General features: G+C 40.4%; 1 protein-coding gene across 22 annotated transcripts in view; it reads right to left on the bottom strand.

Annotated features, from left to right (window-relative positions):
• Nucleotides 1–16724, bottom strand: part of MAGI1 (membrane associated guanylate kinase, WW and PDZ domain containing 1) — a 335697-nt gene that overhangs the window by 172802 nt on the left and 146171 nt on the right. The gene's annotated exons all lie outside the window — the stretch shown is intronic.

Here is a 16724-nt window from a genome sequence, read left to right as displayed (position 1 = left end):
AGTCCCCAACATGTGCTGAGGTCACCTGGGGGCTGGGAGACACCAAGGAAAGGCAAACAGAGCCTGGCTCAGAAACACACCCAGATTCTTCCATCTTGACCCCAGACTCTTATTATAAACAATCTTAAAAACCTGCTTTTTCATCTTATAATAGTCTAACTTATACTCGTTTTTTGTGACTTGTAATTCTTTGTGTGAGGGTGGTAATTTTTCCCAGGGAGAGAAATCAAAGGCACAGGGGTTCTGGGCACTGTGCCAAGGCTGCTGAGCCCCCTGCCTGGGTCTGGAACCATCCAGGGAAACCAGAGGGATGTCTTGGGTTCCCACATTTTCCTTCCCTTTGCCAGGCATCTTATTTATGTCCCCAGCTGGAGCCAAAATGCTGGACTACATGGACCTGGGGCTGAACCACTGCAGCTGTTTTCACAGATTTTATCATTTGCATTATGATTTTTGTGATTGTGGATATGTAATGCAGAGATCATCTCAATACATCCAGACACCAAATGAAGCCTCACAGTTGCAGATTCCTGACTGGAGCCTCTAGGAATCACTGCAGAGCAGATAAAAAATAATAATACTGCAAAGGAGTGCAGCTGGACAGTGGGTCTGGGAGGCAGAAGGAGCACAAGGCAAATAGTGAAAAGAGTACAGACTGATACAGGACTGTGGGCAGGATAAAACTACTGCAGTTCTCCAGCATTTTACCAGAAATGTTGGTTTAAAAACAAAACTAAACACAAAAACCCCCTGCAGTCTGAAGTACTATGTCAAATTTTAAAAATAATTTTGTGATTTGTGTTTAAATCCTCTTGACAGCTTTTTCTTTTAATTAAATATCTTACTGAAGAAAGGAAGGCTCAGGAAGCAGGCCCAGCTATTAACAGAACGAAATTTTTAAAGACCAAGATGCTCATTACAGAAATGAAACAACAACACTGGAATTAAGGGAGATATAATTGGCTCAAAACACTTTCCTGAGCAACACCAGCAACACCCCTCACTCCCAGAGTGAATTATCAACACATTTTCTAACAAACAGTCTCCAGTTATTGCACCATAAAATTTGTTTCTCACAGAGGAGGCGCTTGGTGGGTTTGGTAGACTTGTGGGCTACAATTTTTCAATATCAGAGCTGACTTTCCAAACTCCAGATGTTTGATTTCATACCACGTTGTTTTATTCCAGAGGGAGACTGGGCACAAAAAAGAGCATCTGCTGAAATAATAAAGTAGTTCTTTATCTTTTAACTAAACAGTCCATATATTTCTTTGCACTAGAGAGAGTAAGGCAAGGTGGATTTTCATAAAAGGACAAATATGACAAATTGGCCATAATGCAAAGGCTTATTCCAGGGAAGAAATTAATGCACAGAACTGCATGCATCACAGAACAAAACCTTCTTCCAAAATACTGTGTGATCCCTGATTCAGTGATTTATGTCACAATAATGTCTTGAGGTGAAAAAGCTCTGCTGAGCTAGGGCTTGTTTGACCACAGAATATATGCAATGTAATGATGATATCTGCTTTTAGCTTCCCTCGGTGCCCATTCCATCTAGCATCTCAGACTGTTATGGCCCCGCTGGAAAGTTTGGTTATTTGGTTTATGCAGGAGCTGGGATTTCCCAGCTGAGTCACTGAAGCACTAGTTAAAAAGGCACTTGCAAAAACAGGGGCTGTAGCAACACTTTCACTCACATAAGTGTCCCCTCTGGGGGCTCAGAGCGATGCTTATTTCTATTACATTTATTTTGGAAGAGAAGGAAGAAGAAGGGGAAAAAAAAAAAAAAGAGGCAAAAAGAAACCCAACCCCCAAAAATCGTGCTGAGCTACATTCCTGCTACTAAATTCCAGGAAAGTCTTGACAGAAATGAAGGTTTCCTGCAGCCTTGATGATCTCAGCTCAGCAGTGGCTGAGGCCACAAGCTGTGGGCACAGGCAGATTCAGGAACTCCTTCCACTGCATGGCAGAAGAAAATGAGCTAACACAGAAGCTAACTCTGTGTAGGAAGCTGCCAAAGGGATCCAGCCTGGAATGTGTTGGATTTTTTACCATTTGAAATGCTTCCCTCTGCTCTGATCTCTTACAAAAATCTCCCCTGAGTTGGGATGGCACAGGTTTGACACTGACTTTATTTAATAGGTTTGTAAACTCTGCTACATCCTTAGTCCAAAATGTATGCACCCATAACCTCTGAGAACCTGAAAAATATTCCAGTGACATTTAAGCAATCTCCTCTGTGCAAATCTCAGCAGCAAAATTCATTCTGATCCTCGGGGGCATCTCTGGCTTGTGCAAATTCCCTCTGGGATCAAGGTTCACCTTTGATGGTTTCTGTCCATGCCCCAGCCACCAAAACATGGACAGGTGCCCAGAACCACCTCATTTTATCCAAAAATCTTCCTCTATCTAAAATTTAAATCCATGTCATTGTGCTCAAGAAAATACTTCCTTTAGAGAGGAGCTGTGTCAACCAGGAGTATATATTGGACTTCAAAATACTCCCCTGTTCTCATGGAGACTGGATTTTACATTTACTCTTTTGAGATCCTTTCTTTTCTTCTCTGCATAAAGGATGTAAAAAGATACAGCAGTGATAATAGTGGAGGGACAGGAGATGCAACCCAGGAGGAGCAGATCCCAAAGCAGAGGATACAGGTCTGGAGACCCAGTGCTCCATTCTTCCTTTGTGATGGTCAGGATGTGTTGGAAATTGTTTATTTGCACACAGAAAAATCACTTTGTTATTTCTGCAATGAAAATTAGGCTGATACATGTAACTTAGATCATCAGGTACACACAAAAAATGAAAAGTTCACCAAAATGTATCATTCACAAGTAAAATGTTAAAAGATTTTTTTGTGCCATTGAAACAGTTTCCTTTCCCTTTTTTCTCTGCTGAACAAAATCAATGCCCTTTTTTAATGTGAAAGTACAGTCAGAGAACCAACTTTTCACTGCTTCACTCCTCACAGTACTACTCCAATTGTGAGATGCTTCCATTTTATTATCTGAATCCTTTGAATGAAACACAGAGCAAAATGGCTGGTTTAATTCATTCTTCTTAATTATTATTCTGTATTTTAGAGTACATCTATCACCCTCCCCAACCATTCCATCATAACAACATTTTAGTAGTAGAAAGAAACCCAAGAGGGAAATGTCTCTCAGAGCTAAAAAAAAAAAAAAAATATTTACTGACATATGGTTTGCTGAGAAACAATAAACTGTCAGGTTTTTGTAGCTCAATGTGTAACTTAGATGTGTTCGTGATTAATGAAAAATATTGACTGTTTCTAAACACATTGTTTTCAAACCCACAGCTCTGTCACACATTTGTCCTCCAACACTTACCTGATATAAAGTCACTAGGGGAAGCTCTGCTTTGAACTGTGCTCTGACACTTGGTGCTAAAATTCCCAGTTTCTGCAGGAAGCAAGCTGCATGTGGGAACACCTAACAGTGCTTTGGTGTGTGAGAACATCAGCTCCTGGGGAGCACAGAGAGGGGCTGGGAGCCCCTTGCCTTGCTGCTCCAGCAGGGAAAGCAGGCTGCACAAATGACCAAGCACAATCTCAATTTTTTTTCCCCAAGAAAAAGCTGAGTGTGAACATCACAGGGCTGCCAGCACCTTCCTGCCAGCTGGTGGATACCCTATGCCAGGACTGTGCAATATGTGTGCTCTGAAAATGTGTTTTAAACTCGCCTTTGGAAACTGTCATTTTATCGTCGATGTTTCTATTAATTACTGCAGCTGTTTGATCCCATTGCTGCTCGAGATGGTCCCAGATAATCCTGATAAACAGCCACACTCTGACAGAGCCTATAGATGCTCGTGCAAAGATGGGTCAGGGTCAGGCCTGGGACACACTGGTCCCTGACCTATATTACACTCCTCTAAGCAGATTACACCAGTATATATATTTTTTGCTTTACCCTTCTTTAGGAAGGCGACCAATTGCTACATTCACAGTGACTGATAGCATCTGAGCTAGAAAAATCTATTTTCCATTCCTGACTTGCAGCAGAATGCCCCTTCTCCTGTCAGGATCTCTGTTAAAGGTGTCTTTAGCAGAGGGATTCTCTGTGGTCAGACAAAAACCATTTCAAAACAACAGGGCCATGAAGCAATGAAAGGTTAAAGGCCTCACTAAAGGGATAAAAGTGCAATAGAGTCATCTGGATTAAGACTCTCTCTCACCACCCTGATGTCTACATCGAGAGGGAAGGATTCAATTTTTTAAAGACACAAAGATTGCACATGCTGGATTTGCAGTATAAACCCCTGATTGTAACGTACTGTCTCTCATCTGAAGATCTCTGTCTGAAGGTATTTAACTAATAAGTTATCATGGTTGTCCAGGTTTTATTCCTGTGCTACAAAATGTAAGAACTGCAGATAAGGGGGGAAAAAAACCTATAAAAAACAAGTCAAATAAAAAAATCCAAACCCTGCTGGTTTAGAGGCATGAGCAGAGAACTTGCAGCTCATGTTTTCTAGAGCAAGGGGATTTGCAAGGTCAGCTGATTGGCCTTACAGGCTGGGGACATCACTTGTGCTCCCCTCTCCAGGACTCCAGCAGAAGGTACTCAACATAAACTCCTCATCTCTAATTAGAGACAAAATAGCTCCCCTTAACTATTAACTGCTAACTAAGCTGGTTATAAATCTATGACTCCCTGAAAAACAACAGCCTATTTTTAAAATAAATGTTAAAATATTAATAACATAACTCAATTTCTCAATCTGTAGCTAAATCCTTATTATAAAGTGGGATGTAGACAGGGCTCCTGGAAAACAGAAGACAGTTCTTAAAACTTTTCCAACAGCAATGCCAGGGCATCACTACAGTCTCTTATCAATACTTGCCATCAATTTTCCTCAAGTCTTGTTGCAAAGGTGGTCCTGATACTCACATATATTCTGTTAACACTTGGAGAGATTAATATTCTATTTCTGGGCAAATTAACAGAATAATTTTCATGGTAAGGTGCAGGAGGCAGCAGCCCATCTTAGAAGGCTGAGTAGATTTTTATCATTTAAAAAGACTGCTCTAGTAGCCACATCATCATCAAACATTGCTAATCCCAGCAGTTGTTATGGAAATGATAATAGTTGGTGCTGTATCGTTTCATCCTGTCCCATCCTTGTGTTCCAGCTGCTGTCCAAAAGTGATTATAAATAATGGGGCTATAAAAGCCATTCAATAATTAGAAGATTCATTGGCCATATGCCAGCAGTGACAAAAGAGAGTGATTTATGTAAGATGAGTCTGTCACATCTGCCAGATCACAGTTTCATTACGCCTGTGGCTTTAAGGTCACAGTTTAGCACTGTTTCAACAGCCATTTGTCAAGGGGGTGCTGGGGACAGGAGGTGAAATACATCATGGCTTTGATTGCTTTCTTGTTTTAACTACTAAGTAAATAAGTAAATAAAGTCCAGTACCTACATTTGTTATTTCGTGTCTCTTGTGAGGTCAAAGACACAAGAAAACATTCATCATGGTTGGCCAGAGTTCAAATAAGATCATGAAGAAAAAACATCCCATTTAAAAGCCTTAAGAATTCATGTGGCTTCTTAAATCCAATACAATCTAAGCATGTTCTGTCTTCCAGCCACCCATGAAATGAAGGTGTCTTGTAAATACATAACATGTTGGTAAATTAATTGCTGCTGCATTTTCCTAACACAAGTAAACTTAAAAACCTTTTATGGTTCAGTGTTCTAAAATGATATTTAAACATTGCCATGAGAGTTCAGATTAACAATTAACATGGCTCAGCAAACACCTAATTTGATCCCAATTCCATTTTCTCATCTTCTTTTCCTCTAAAAAAAACAAACAAAAAAACACCAGTGAACTTTTATTGCTGGGTACCAATGCTAGTACCATAAAGTCCAGATGTTTAAATGTTCCCCATAAATGCTTCAATAACCTCATCTGTTATTGTCAGTGACTGCTTTCATTCCAATGTGGACAAAAGCTACTGGTCTGAGGGTGCAGACTGGATTTTTGCTGGAAATGCTACACCCATACCAACCAATATATCACTTTAATTTGTACCAGCCTCCTAAAACCAGACTGCAGTCAGATGCTACCATTATTCTAACAAATCCACAACAAAAGCAAAATGACTGCTCCCCCTCTGCCTACCTCCTGATGCAAATCATAAAACACTTCCCAATTTTTGTGCTTTAGAACCTTCCCTGAACAACAAAGCCTCACCCACTGCAAAACACTTCCAGTGGAAGGAAATCATGATAAGCTGGAGGGTTATGCCATCAAGAGCTGCACAAAGTTACAGGATGAGCCACCTGCACAGCAATAAAACCCCACTTTGATGGAGCATGGTCAAGACTTGAGCTGCTGAATCAGCAGTGAGCACTTCAGTGCAGCCAGGCATTCCTGTCTGAGTGAATAACTCTGGTTATTTTATTGCTGAGAGAACTCCTTAAAATGTTATTTTAGGTGTAAGTCATGCATCTGAAGTAGATGTATCCACACTGAAAACTTTCAGGCCATGTTCAGAGTCAGGAGCAGGAGCCTTCTTGGCACAGCACCTTTGGTATCGCTCTCAATCTGCATGGGTGAGTGAACCAGCACTGAGGTGGTAATTCAGCATTTGCTGCTGCAGAAATGCACTTAACAGATCATAAATCCCTGCTGAAACTCTTCTAAGAGCATGTCACCTCATCTACTGTACTCACAGGATGCTCCACCTTATTTTTGCTGTGTGTTAATAGTGATTCATATTTCTACACTAAATTTAAACAAATAGCCTTTCAGCTGAGAAGGGTCAGAAAAACCCACAGAGTTCAGGCATTGAGGCTGAAAAGAAAAAATACCATTATTTATACACCAGGCCTGAAAATTTTGAACATTTGTGACAAATACGCTTCTGTTGCTCTCAACTGAATTCAGATCAGCAACGACTCCAAACGCAGCAGCAAGCCCAGCCTCTCTCCCTTTTTGGCCCCTTCAAGCTTCTGGTGCCCTCAAAGTTTCAGCCCCAAATTTCTTGAGGCTCCTGGAGAAGGAAAGTGCCTTCACCCTCTGACATCTTTGGAGCCCAGATCAACCCTGACCTGGGGGACAGGGAGGTCACACAGCCACAAATGCATCACAGGAAGGGGAGCCTGCTCTGCCATGGAGAGATAAATCAGATCTTTCTACCTCAAGAAGGATCTGGTTTATTATTTCCTTCCTCAAAATACTGAGGTTGAAGTTCTGTTCCTCTGCTTAAATCATGTGCTATCATTTGTGTCTGTATAGATCCTATAGCATCATGACAGCAGATACATGATGACATTTCTCCAGAGAAAGAGGCAACCACACCTGCCCCAGGTAAGCCTAAGGAACAGAAAATCTGATACACACGAGGCAAAAATACGACAGAACACACTGTTCAAGGAACAAGAGCATATGATGAACAGAAAGGGGAAAAACAAGGTTAGCAGTATTGATGACTGCTGGCCTTGGACACCTCTAAAGCACGTTTGAACTGGCCAGGCACAAAGCTTCAGAAACATGATTTCCTCACATCCAGAGGGGTGCTGGCAGATGTGGAGCCTGCCCCAGTGCTTTGTAGGCACAGTTAATCATGAACATTAGCCACTCCTACTCTGTTATTGACTCATAGCAGAGCCCTGTTCTTCCCCTCTGCCATTTTCAAGAAATGCTCCAAGCTCCCTGCTCTTGCCTCAGCTGTTCTCCTTGTTCACTTTTAAGGATCCACAGACACATGACAAGGAAATTGAGACTTTCAGGTGGTCTCTGGGAATGACAGTAGAGAAGCAAGGTGAATCAAGGTTAGAGAAGGGACCTGGGAGGACAAATACAGAATATTTTCCTACTAAAATGAAAAATCTCCAAGATAAAACTATAAAACTGATTAACAGCCACACACACAAACTTTGTTGTGTTTTCACAACAAAGCTCAGAAGGCACATGGGCAAAGAACAAAGTAATGCAACATCCTCTGGTCATGTTTTCAGTGAAGTTTGGATTAGTATCATGCCAAATACTTTATCCAGCTCTGTGACCATACCAGTGTTGACCCAGAGTTAACTGGTTGACAATTAAAGCCATGTCCATAAATGCCTCTGCTTGGCAGTGACCTTAAACCAAGTGCCCAGAGCACAGGCTCAGCCCTGCAAAGCTTTACAGCCCAGAACAAAGGCTCAGCTCTGCAAAGCTTGACAGCCAGAGGTGAATGCAGGAAGCAGAGGCATTGCCCTGAGCAGGGCATTCTCCTTGCACACAAAGGCTCTGCTGTGCTGGGGCACTGCAAGGAGCAGAATGAGGAGCATGAAGCCATCAATAGTGGCATGAAACGTTGGTGTTGCCACGTAGGCTTTAAAAAAAAAAAACCCCACAACAACAAACAAAAATTAAAAAAAAAAAGACAAAAAAGAAAAAAAAATAAGAAAAAGCCTCCCACTCAACTGAAGTGAATACAGAATGGAATCACTGTCAGAGTGCCCTGGTGCAGCCTCTGCAGGATTCAGTGGAGCAGCTCCCACCCTGCCTGCTCTGAGTTTCAGCAGTGAACACAGGCTGAGCTGTGTGAGCAGCCCAGGAAAGGCTGCCCAGGAAAGCACAGCCTGCCTGGAGCCACACAACAGCATTTGTCACCCACACTGCTCCCTGTGAAGCCACCTGGGCAAGCCAGCATCGTTCCTGTCCCTTCCCCTGCAGATGCCAGCAAGCTCTGCCTTTTCTGGGATGCAGGGAGAGGAGCAGCAGAAGAGGGCAGGAGGTGAAGAAGAAAGTCTAGCTAAAATAATAAGAAGGGGAAAATTCAAGAATAAAAGCACTTGCAGTCTTTCACTCCAAGGAAAAAACCCATTTCTGGAAATGAGATGCACATCTCTATGTCTCCTAAAAGGAGTTGCCATATGTTCTAAAAGTAGGATGTAATATTTGAGCTGTAAAAGCCAAATCAGCTTGAGAAACAGACGGCATTACAATGCTTTAGCAGAACAAGCCCCCCGTAACAATATGCCAACAAACTCATTTTCTAGAATGGCACTAGGAAAATATTTGCAAAATCTGAAACCCATTCCCTAAATACAGCATTTGGTTCTTCCAGAATGTGAAAAATGTGCCACACATATGCCAGAATTGGGAATTCTAAATAGCTCTTCATATTCTTTGATTTTTTGGCTTGCTTTTCTCTGCAATTTTTGGAGCTTTTTTTTTTTAAACTTGACCTAAAATTTCTTGAGCAGTCACTCTTTTTCTTCCTTGGTTGCTGGAGGGACAAATCCTCTCAGCCCAGCCAAGTCACCTCTATTTTTGATCACAGAGTTATAGTTTTCCTCTCTGACCTCCCAGGCCCCAGGACACACCTCAACATTAATTTCCAGAGGTATTGAATATATAAAATCTAATGCTGTCAACCTGTGATCGTCAGGCTATAAACACACACTAAATTAATATATTATCAGAACACTAGAATTTTGAAGTTTTTTTCCAAATATTTTTTCCCCTCACAAATATCTCTATCACACACAAAATGTTGGCCTTCTTGGAAGAAACCTAATTTTCAAAGAGCACAACTCAGCTTAACCTCAGATGGACCTCTTTTTTTTTTTTTTCTTTTTAAAATACAATTACACATTTATGTACATATAGAATAGATGCCAAACCACTAACATACAGTGCAGAAAGAAAGCACACAGGCAACAATGCTGTGTGATTTAGAAAATCAGCCTCTCAAAGCTGAATATAATTATGAGTTAAATCTGTTGGGAAAAAACATTTAAATGGAAAAACGTGTATAACAGTTGGGAGCTGTTGAAGCACATTTTACAAGAGGCCCAAAAAGCCACAAAAATTGAGTAAGGAGGTCACACTGGTTTAAAAACAAACCTGACTTATCAAGAAAGTGACTGCAGCTTTTTTCAGTTTCATGTTGGAGACAAAGGGAAAACAAACCTAAGCAGCTAGACTGGATCTGGTTAATTATTCTAACTGCAAGCATTTTTGTTTTATTTTTATTGTACCATTGGAAGTGTTTTCTGAGGGTTGGAGGATATTCTCCAGCCCTGGGAAATGTTACATCAACACTGAATGTTTTTCTTGAAAAATCAAGATTAAAGAGAAATTGATTCAACTAAGTTCTCTAATGTCCTGAGCTATTACTTGGAAATGTGATTTAGGAGGGCAGTGTTGAATAGGAAGGTAAAGGATCTGGAAGAATGGAGGAGCCAACAGCAATTTAAAAGAGTTCAGAGCAAAATGATGCAATGAGCAGAATCCTTTGAATTGCTCAGGTGACCAAGAGCCTGGCAAGCTGAGAAAACCTTCGTGGTAAAAGGGAAGTGTTAACATGGCTATTCTGCTGTAAAAGCAATTCAACACACAGCATTGTGGGCCTCCCTTTTGTGCAGGAAATGGAACTGAAATTCTAAGATCAGATTTTACAGCGCTGACAGAATGAAGGAGTTGGCTGGAGTAAGTAAGAACTATGGCAGTCACTTATGGGTTTTAATGAAGTACCACTACATCTTATTGGCAAAACCCAAAAGTAAAAGTGAGAAAGAATGAGTGTAACATTGCTGTTAACTACTGCACATGAAATCATGTGAAGCAAAAAAACTCTGATTTTTTGGGACTGTGTCTATCACACAGAGCAACTCTCCTGTAACCTTCACGTTAAAGTCTGGTCAAAGGTAACAGTTAAAATATTGAAAAACTCACATTTAAAACAAAAAACCAAACATGCTGTATAGTGTTGGTATTTAACATAAATATAACCCTTCATATAAAGCAAGTTTGGCAATAAAAAAATAAAAAGGCACATGAAAAAGCTTACTAGGGTCTGTAACAAACATCTCTGCCTTGGTCACAAGGTCTTGTTTTCTTAATGAGTTTAGGAGTGCCTGTATCATGTTTATGTCACCCCAGCTTTTCCCTCCAAGAAACAAATATGAATATTACAGATGGTAAAAACCATATTTTCTTGAGCAGGGAATAAATGTTTATGTGCAGCATATAGCAAAATGTGTATTTCCAGAGACAATAGTTACAAGATTTAGACTTATTAGTGTAGGAATTTTTAATGGAAAACATGTTTTTGGGGATAAGAATTTTAATTACAAAGAAACAGCATACAACTTGCTTCTTTGGATATAAAGCAGAGCAGTTCTGCAGTGGAACAAAAAGGTCTCTTTTGATGAAAATATTGGAATAAAGAGAGAAACAGCTCATGTGTATGGCGGGTTAGACATTTTCCTGGTAATGTTTTTAATCCCAAAATGGCATTTGTCAGAAGGGAGACATTCCTCAGGAACGTGACATTTCTGGAGAATCCAGACACAGCTCTGATGGAGCCTCACCCTGCCCTGATCCCACCACAGCTCCTGAGGTCCAGGCTCAGACAGCCAAGCCCTTCTGCCCACAAGCTTCTTTTCTTTCCCCTTCTTACAATCTTTAGACACTGCACACTGCAGGAATAGGAATTAGCACAGCCATCTAAAAGAGGGGGCTTATGAAAGGCTACTGACACCCAGGCTTGATCCTCCTGCAAACAAAAAAAGTCAACCAAAGTACCAGTTCAGTTCTGAAGGCACAAAATGTTGGTACCTCCAGAATGAAGTTTCACAGATTCTGCTTTGGTAGAAATGGAAATAGAGGCTTTTTTTGGCAAGTGGGGCCTCCCTTCTGTGAGCACATCTACTGAGCTGCAGGCATCTTGCACTAAAAACAGTGAACTGGAAAATACAAGACCAGAAGTTGGTAAAATAAAAATTTTATCCAAATTCCAAGTGGAAAGAAACATTCCCATTACATTACCCTTTCCAGTAGTAGTTTTGGTGGCTTTCCTGTATATCACTATGAATGCCTTTTGTGAAAGACTAACAGGAAAAGCAGAAATGAAATGTTTAACCAGGCTTTGCTGCTGGCTTTGGCATCTTGGGATTTTCCCCAATTTACAGGACACAAGTAGACCTGACCATGCTTTATGCCCATTTTTACCAATAAGTTCTGGCTCTCCAGACTCCCATGGTTCTAAACAATTTGCAATTCTGCCAGCAAATCTGTATGCCCAAGCAGCAGCTTTACTGTCATTGCCATTAAAACCAACAGCCACTTTATTTTTTCTATTTTGATAAGCATTCTGATGATCCAGCTACAGACTACAAGAAAGGCAATAGAAAACAATAAAAAATAGCTTCAATTGTCTAAATACTAATTCTTCCTCCTTAAGTTTTTATTCTTTAATTTTGGAGAGCTCTTCTTGTACCTTCTCAGTTGGTTTGCTAACAAACATTTTTCAGTCTCATTTAATCAAATGCATTTGGATGGAGATCCCTAACACTGACTCTGAAATGGAAAGCTCTAATCAGCTTAACCTCAAATTCATTTTATGCATCTCTCACTTCTCAAAGCTCTGGAGGTTCTGCAAAGCTGAAAGAGTTTTTAAGCAACACAGGTACACCAAAGCTTCCTACACTCCCTCTGCTACAGGAAGGCAAAAACAAGTTTTAGAGGTCTGAACTAATGCAACAAAAGATGCAAGAGAGCACAGAATGGGCCTTGCATTTCTGCTGAGTGAGTGTCACTATGGTTCCTGTTTTTATGCTATTCTGGATTTCAGAAAGCTCTAACTCCAGTCATTAAGTCGTCAGGATTTTTGTCTGCTGGCTTAAAAGGACTTTGGGTCAGAACCTCTGAGCTTGGCAAGAAAAGATGTCAGCCAAGAGCATGCAAAAGGAGCAGCTGTTTATCAAAGGAGCAATCCAGAATTACCCACTGCTGCTACTTGAACACAGTCCCACTGCCCCACTTTGAGACTGAACCAGGGCAGATGAACAAAGGCAGGCTGTTTTTTAAACACAGAGCATCATGCACAAAGGCCTCCAGGAACTACAGATAAAAAGTTCACAGAGGGGACTCAAAACCCTCCAGACAGGAGCTGCACTGCTGTCCCCAGCTCTGGGTTATTCACACTCCTCTACTGAGCCCCATGGTGAAACCTGCAGGTTCCTAGAAATAAATTCTGCTGCTGTTTCTGAGTGAGTCTGGCCCCACCACCTTTGACAGGTGTTTTTTTTCCACACTTCTGTTTTTTAAAAATTGCTTGCCTAAATATTAATTCATTGTTCTAATTTTACACTTCTCTCCTTTTAAGTCACAGTCTGTTTGATAGTTAAACTTTTAGAAGAAATTTAAGGAGAGTGACCCTTTCTTGATATGATGCTGCCCTGGTCCTGCCTTTGCATCTCTGCTCAGACTCAGAAATTCCATTTAAACAAGGTGCATCCCCAGCTGCTGTAGGAACGCCATGTACCCATTACCCAGCACAGAAATGGCAGATGCATCCACACAGGCTGACAATTGATTTACTCATAATTTGCAACCCTTTGCAAAGGAACTAGACTTCCTAGCAATCAATGAGAAAATAACCTTGTTAGCAAAAAAGCCAATGTTCTTTTAAATTAATCAGTTCTTTTTCATCCAAACAGTACAGATAATGAGAGAGATGATGACATTTTACATGACCTATAAAAAGTAGTGTTTCTATTTTAGGCTCTCCTTCGTAAGGGTGCCAGGATGATTATGTTTTGTTTACTGGACAAAATAATCTCTTATTTGTTAAGGCTTGAATGCAATTTTATACAGTGCAAAATTTTATCTTCTATTGTCTTAATTATCATCTGGAGGGTTGAAGCATGAAATGATGGCACAGAAGAAAATTAATATTAATGTGTTCTAGCTGCAATTTAAAGAGAAAGGACTTGGAGCTTTCTTTTGCTCATGTGCTTAACATGCCACATCAGACTGGTGAATTATATCCCATTTAGCTGCTATTGTTTCTCCAAGGAGCATGAAGGAAACAGACACCAACCTTTTGTAGATTTGCCACATTCCCAGTGTTCAAACACACAACCTTTTCCTCTCATTTCCTTTTACATCACTTGCTAAAAAGTGTGAAAACGTTTCCTTAGGATGCTGTGCAAGACTACACTAGTGTTTTTAAAGTTCTTTGTGTGACACCTTTGTCACCTGCGGCGTGGTCTCATGGCAGTGTGAAAGCACAGGCAGCAGGAGACTTTTCTCTCTTTTACCTCATTTGCATCCTAATAGCCTGAGAATTCGGGGTCTGGGAGAAAAGGTGCATTTATCCCGGGAGGAGATGGCAAAGAAAGAGAAAGTCTTGGATGATGAGCAGTGTGCAGTGACACCAGTGGGTTTTCCAACTTCCCTGCTAGAAATCCAAGGGGAGTTTAGCACGCTGATTTTAAATTCAAACAAACAAAATGCGTGGTCTGACCACTTCTGATTCCAAAAGTACCAGGGATTGAAAAAGCCAGCACTTAGATGCAATGAAACATGGTTTAACTTTTTTGCAGTTTCATCCTGCTGTTTCAGCCCTGACCTTTTCAGATCTGGAAAAGAAAGGGAGGAACTCAAAGGTTTAGTTTCCCTTTTTTTGGACAAGAAGAGCAACTGGATTGGACTTTGTTTCAGGGGCTTCATATACACTGTTAGAAATTTAAAAAAAAAAACAACAACAAAACAACCAAAAAAACCCAAGAAAAGTATCAATTAAAAGAAGACTGGTTTCCAAATTTGAACTGATATGACAGTCAAGATATACTGGCAAAAAAACCAATAATCTGTATTTTAGGCAGATGAATTTAAGTTACCTGAAAACACAGAAACAAAGAGTTTGCCTGGCTTATCAATACAATTAGTTTCAAATGAAGTTTTAATGGAAAATTAAATGCACTAAGGCATGTGTGTCACTGTGGCATCCTGCAACACTGAGAAAGTGAAGCAAATGTCTCAGGTCTGACTCTGCTCATGGGCCAGCTGCAAACATTGATATAAAGGATCCTTTTTCCCTTATGCTGTTAGATGCCATGACTGTTTTAAAGCCAAGGCTGGGTGCATCTAAACATTTGTGTCATAGTTTTTTCCCTGTGGAGTTCTTTTTGTTTGTTTATTTGTTTGTTTGAACTACTTTGCAAAATCCCGAAATGTATAATTCTGCTTTAGCAGCTCCAAATTCAATCAAGTGGATTATTATCTTCATGCCCACCTAAACTGTGTTGAGGACATGGAAATATTCATCATCCACTGTGTAGAATTACAGAGATTAAAAAGGTAAGAAGAGGGGTTTAAAGGCATTAAAAGTTAGAGGAAACTGCTCCAATAAACCACAGAAGAGTGTGAATTGGGTGCTAATCACCACCACTACTCCAGAGAGACCCAGCAGGAGGCAAGGGATGGGATGTGAGGCTCCCCACAGCTCCATTCCTGGGGACAGGGGTTTGGAGTTTGGGGTTTGCACCAGTCTGTCCCAGCTGTGGTGACCCCAGAGAGCCCTGAGCCCTTCCTGCCATGGCCAGCAGCTCTGGGAAACTCCACCCTGTCCTTCTGTCCATCCCATCAAGCCTAAAGCACTCCAGCTCACCACTGCAGGAGCTCAAACACAAAACTCCTCCTACCATATTTCCAAATCATTTAAAGACCCAACAGCATATGCAGAAACACAAATATCTGCTGTTATTGGATGACATAGAGCAATCAAACCTGAGCACCTGTGATCAATATCTGTATATACACAACATTTCCTATAGGTGCACTGCTTGCTAGAAGAATAAAGCTACTAAAAAATATCCATCTAAAAATAAACTAAGAAAGAAAAAAAAAAAAAAAAGAGAGAATGGAATTAACAGTCAAACAAAATTCAACTGAGGATGCAGCTAAGCTGAGGTAAACCAAGAGCAAACATATCTGATAATTGATCAAATCATTCTGTCTTGCAGATTAGTGCCTGCTGAAGAGAAGGGCTGAAGAACACAGACACTCCAGAATAACAGCCACAAAGCAGAGTTTAATGAAATGATAAGCTATTTATGCTAAGCATTCATGGCTATGACAATTCAGTTTTACAGAGTGAAAATAGAAAAATTTGTCAAAATGCAAATACAACAGTGACCTATTGACAGAGGGTCAAAATGTGAAGGGGAGAAGCAAGTTCAGGACACCAGGGCTACAATTACTGCAGTGTTCTTGTACCAACATTTCTCTCTTTACATTAAGATTTTCCATCAAAAGGTAGATCTAAGGAACTCATTAACATGAAGAAAAACGAATAAGATGTTACTGAAAAGGAAGACAGAAATATGCATCTTATAATTTGAATTAAGATTTCCTGCTGGAGAACGTCTTTATCTTTCCAGGCAAAATAGCAAAGCAATTTTGTAGCATTTAATTGAGAAATAAGGCACACAAAAGGACTGCTTATATGAATACCTCAGTGAAAGATACAGAGTAGAAATAATTCCTCTGAACAAACTGAGCACTGTACATCAATGTTGCCAAGTGTCACTGCTTGCCTATGAAATATCATATTTAAAACCATATTTAAGGAAAGTCACATTGCTTCCCCAACAAAAACCAGTTAAATTTACTATTGTTATGATACACTAGACATAAATATATCCAATCCAAAGCAAAAGGAAGTACTTGCATTTTTATTTGAAATTCAGTGATCTGGTTAAAGCATTGGTGTTTTGACCACCAGGTTTAATTTTGAAAGGATTTGAGCAGCTTTACTGTCCAGCAGCCATGAATAATTCTGTGCTTGAATAGTTTTTATAGAAGTACATGGAGCACCACTGCAACCTGCAAAGCACCATCCTCACCAGATTTATTACATGGGCAAGTTAATGCAAGCTAAACAAACTGCACACTTCT

This window comes from Catharus ustulatus, chromosome 13 (assembly GCF_009819885.2).
Source record: "Catharus ustulatus isolate bCatUst1 chromosome 13, bCatUst1.pri.v2, whole genome shotgun sequence".
Taxonomy (NCBI): domain Eukaryota; kingdom Metazoa; phylum Chordata; class Aves; order Passeriformes; family Turdidae; genus Catharus; species Catharus ustulatus.
The sequence above is the reverse complement of the archived record's forward strand: the minus strand, read 5'-3'. Positions and strand labels throughout refer to the sequence as shown.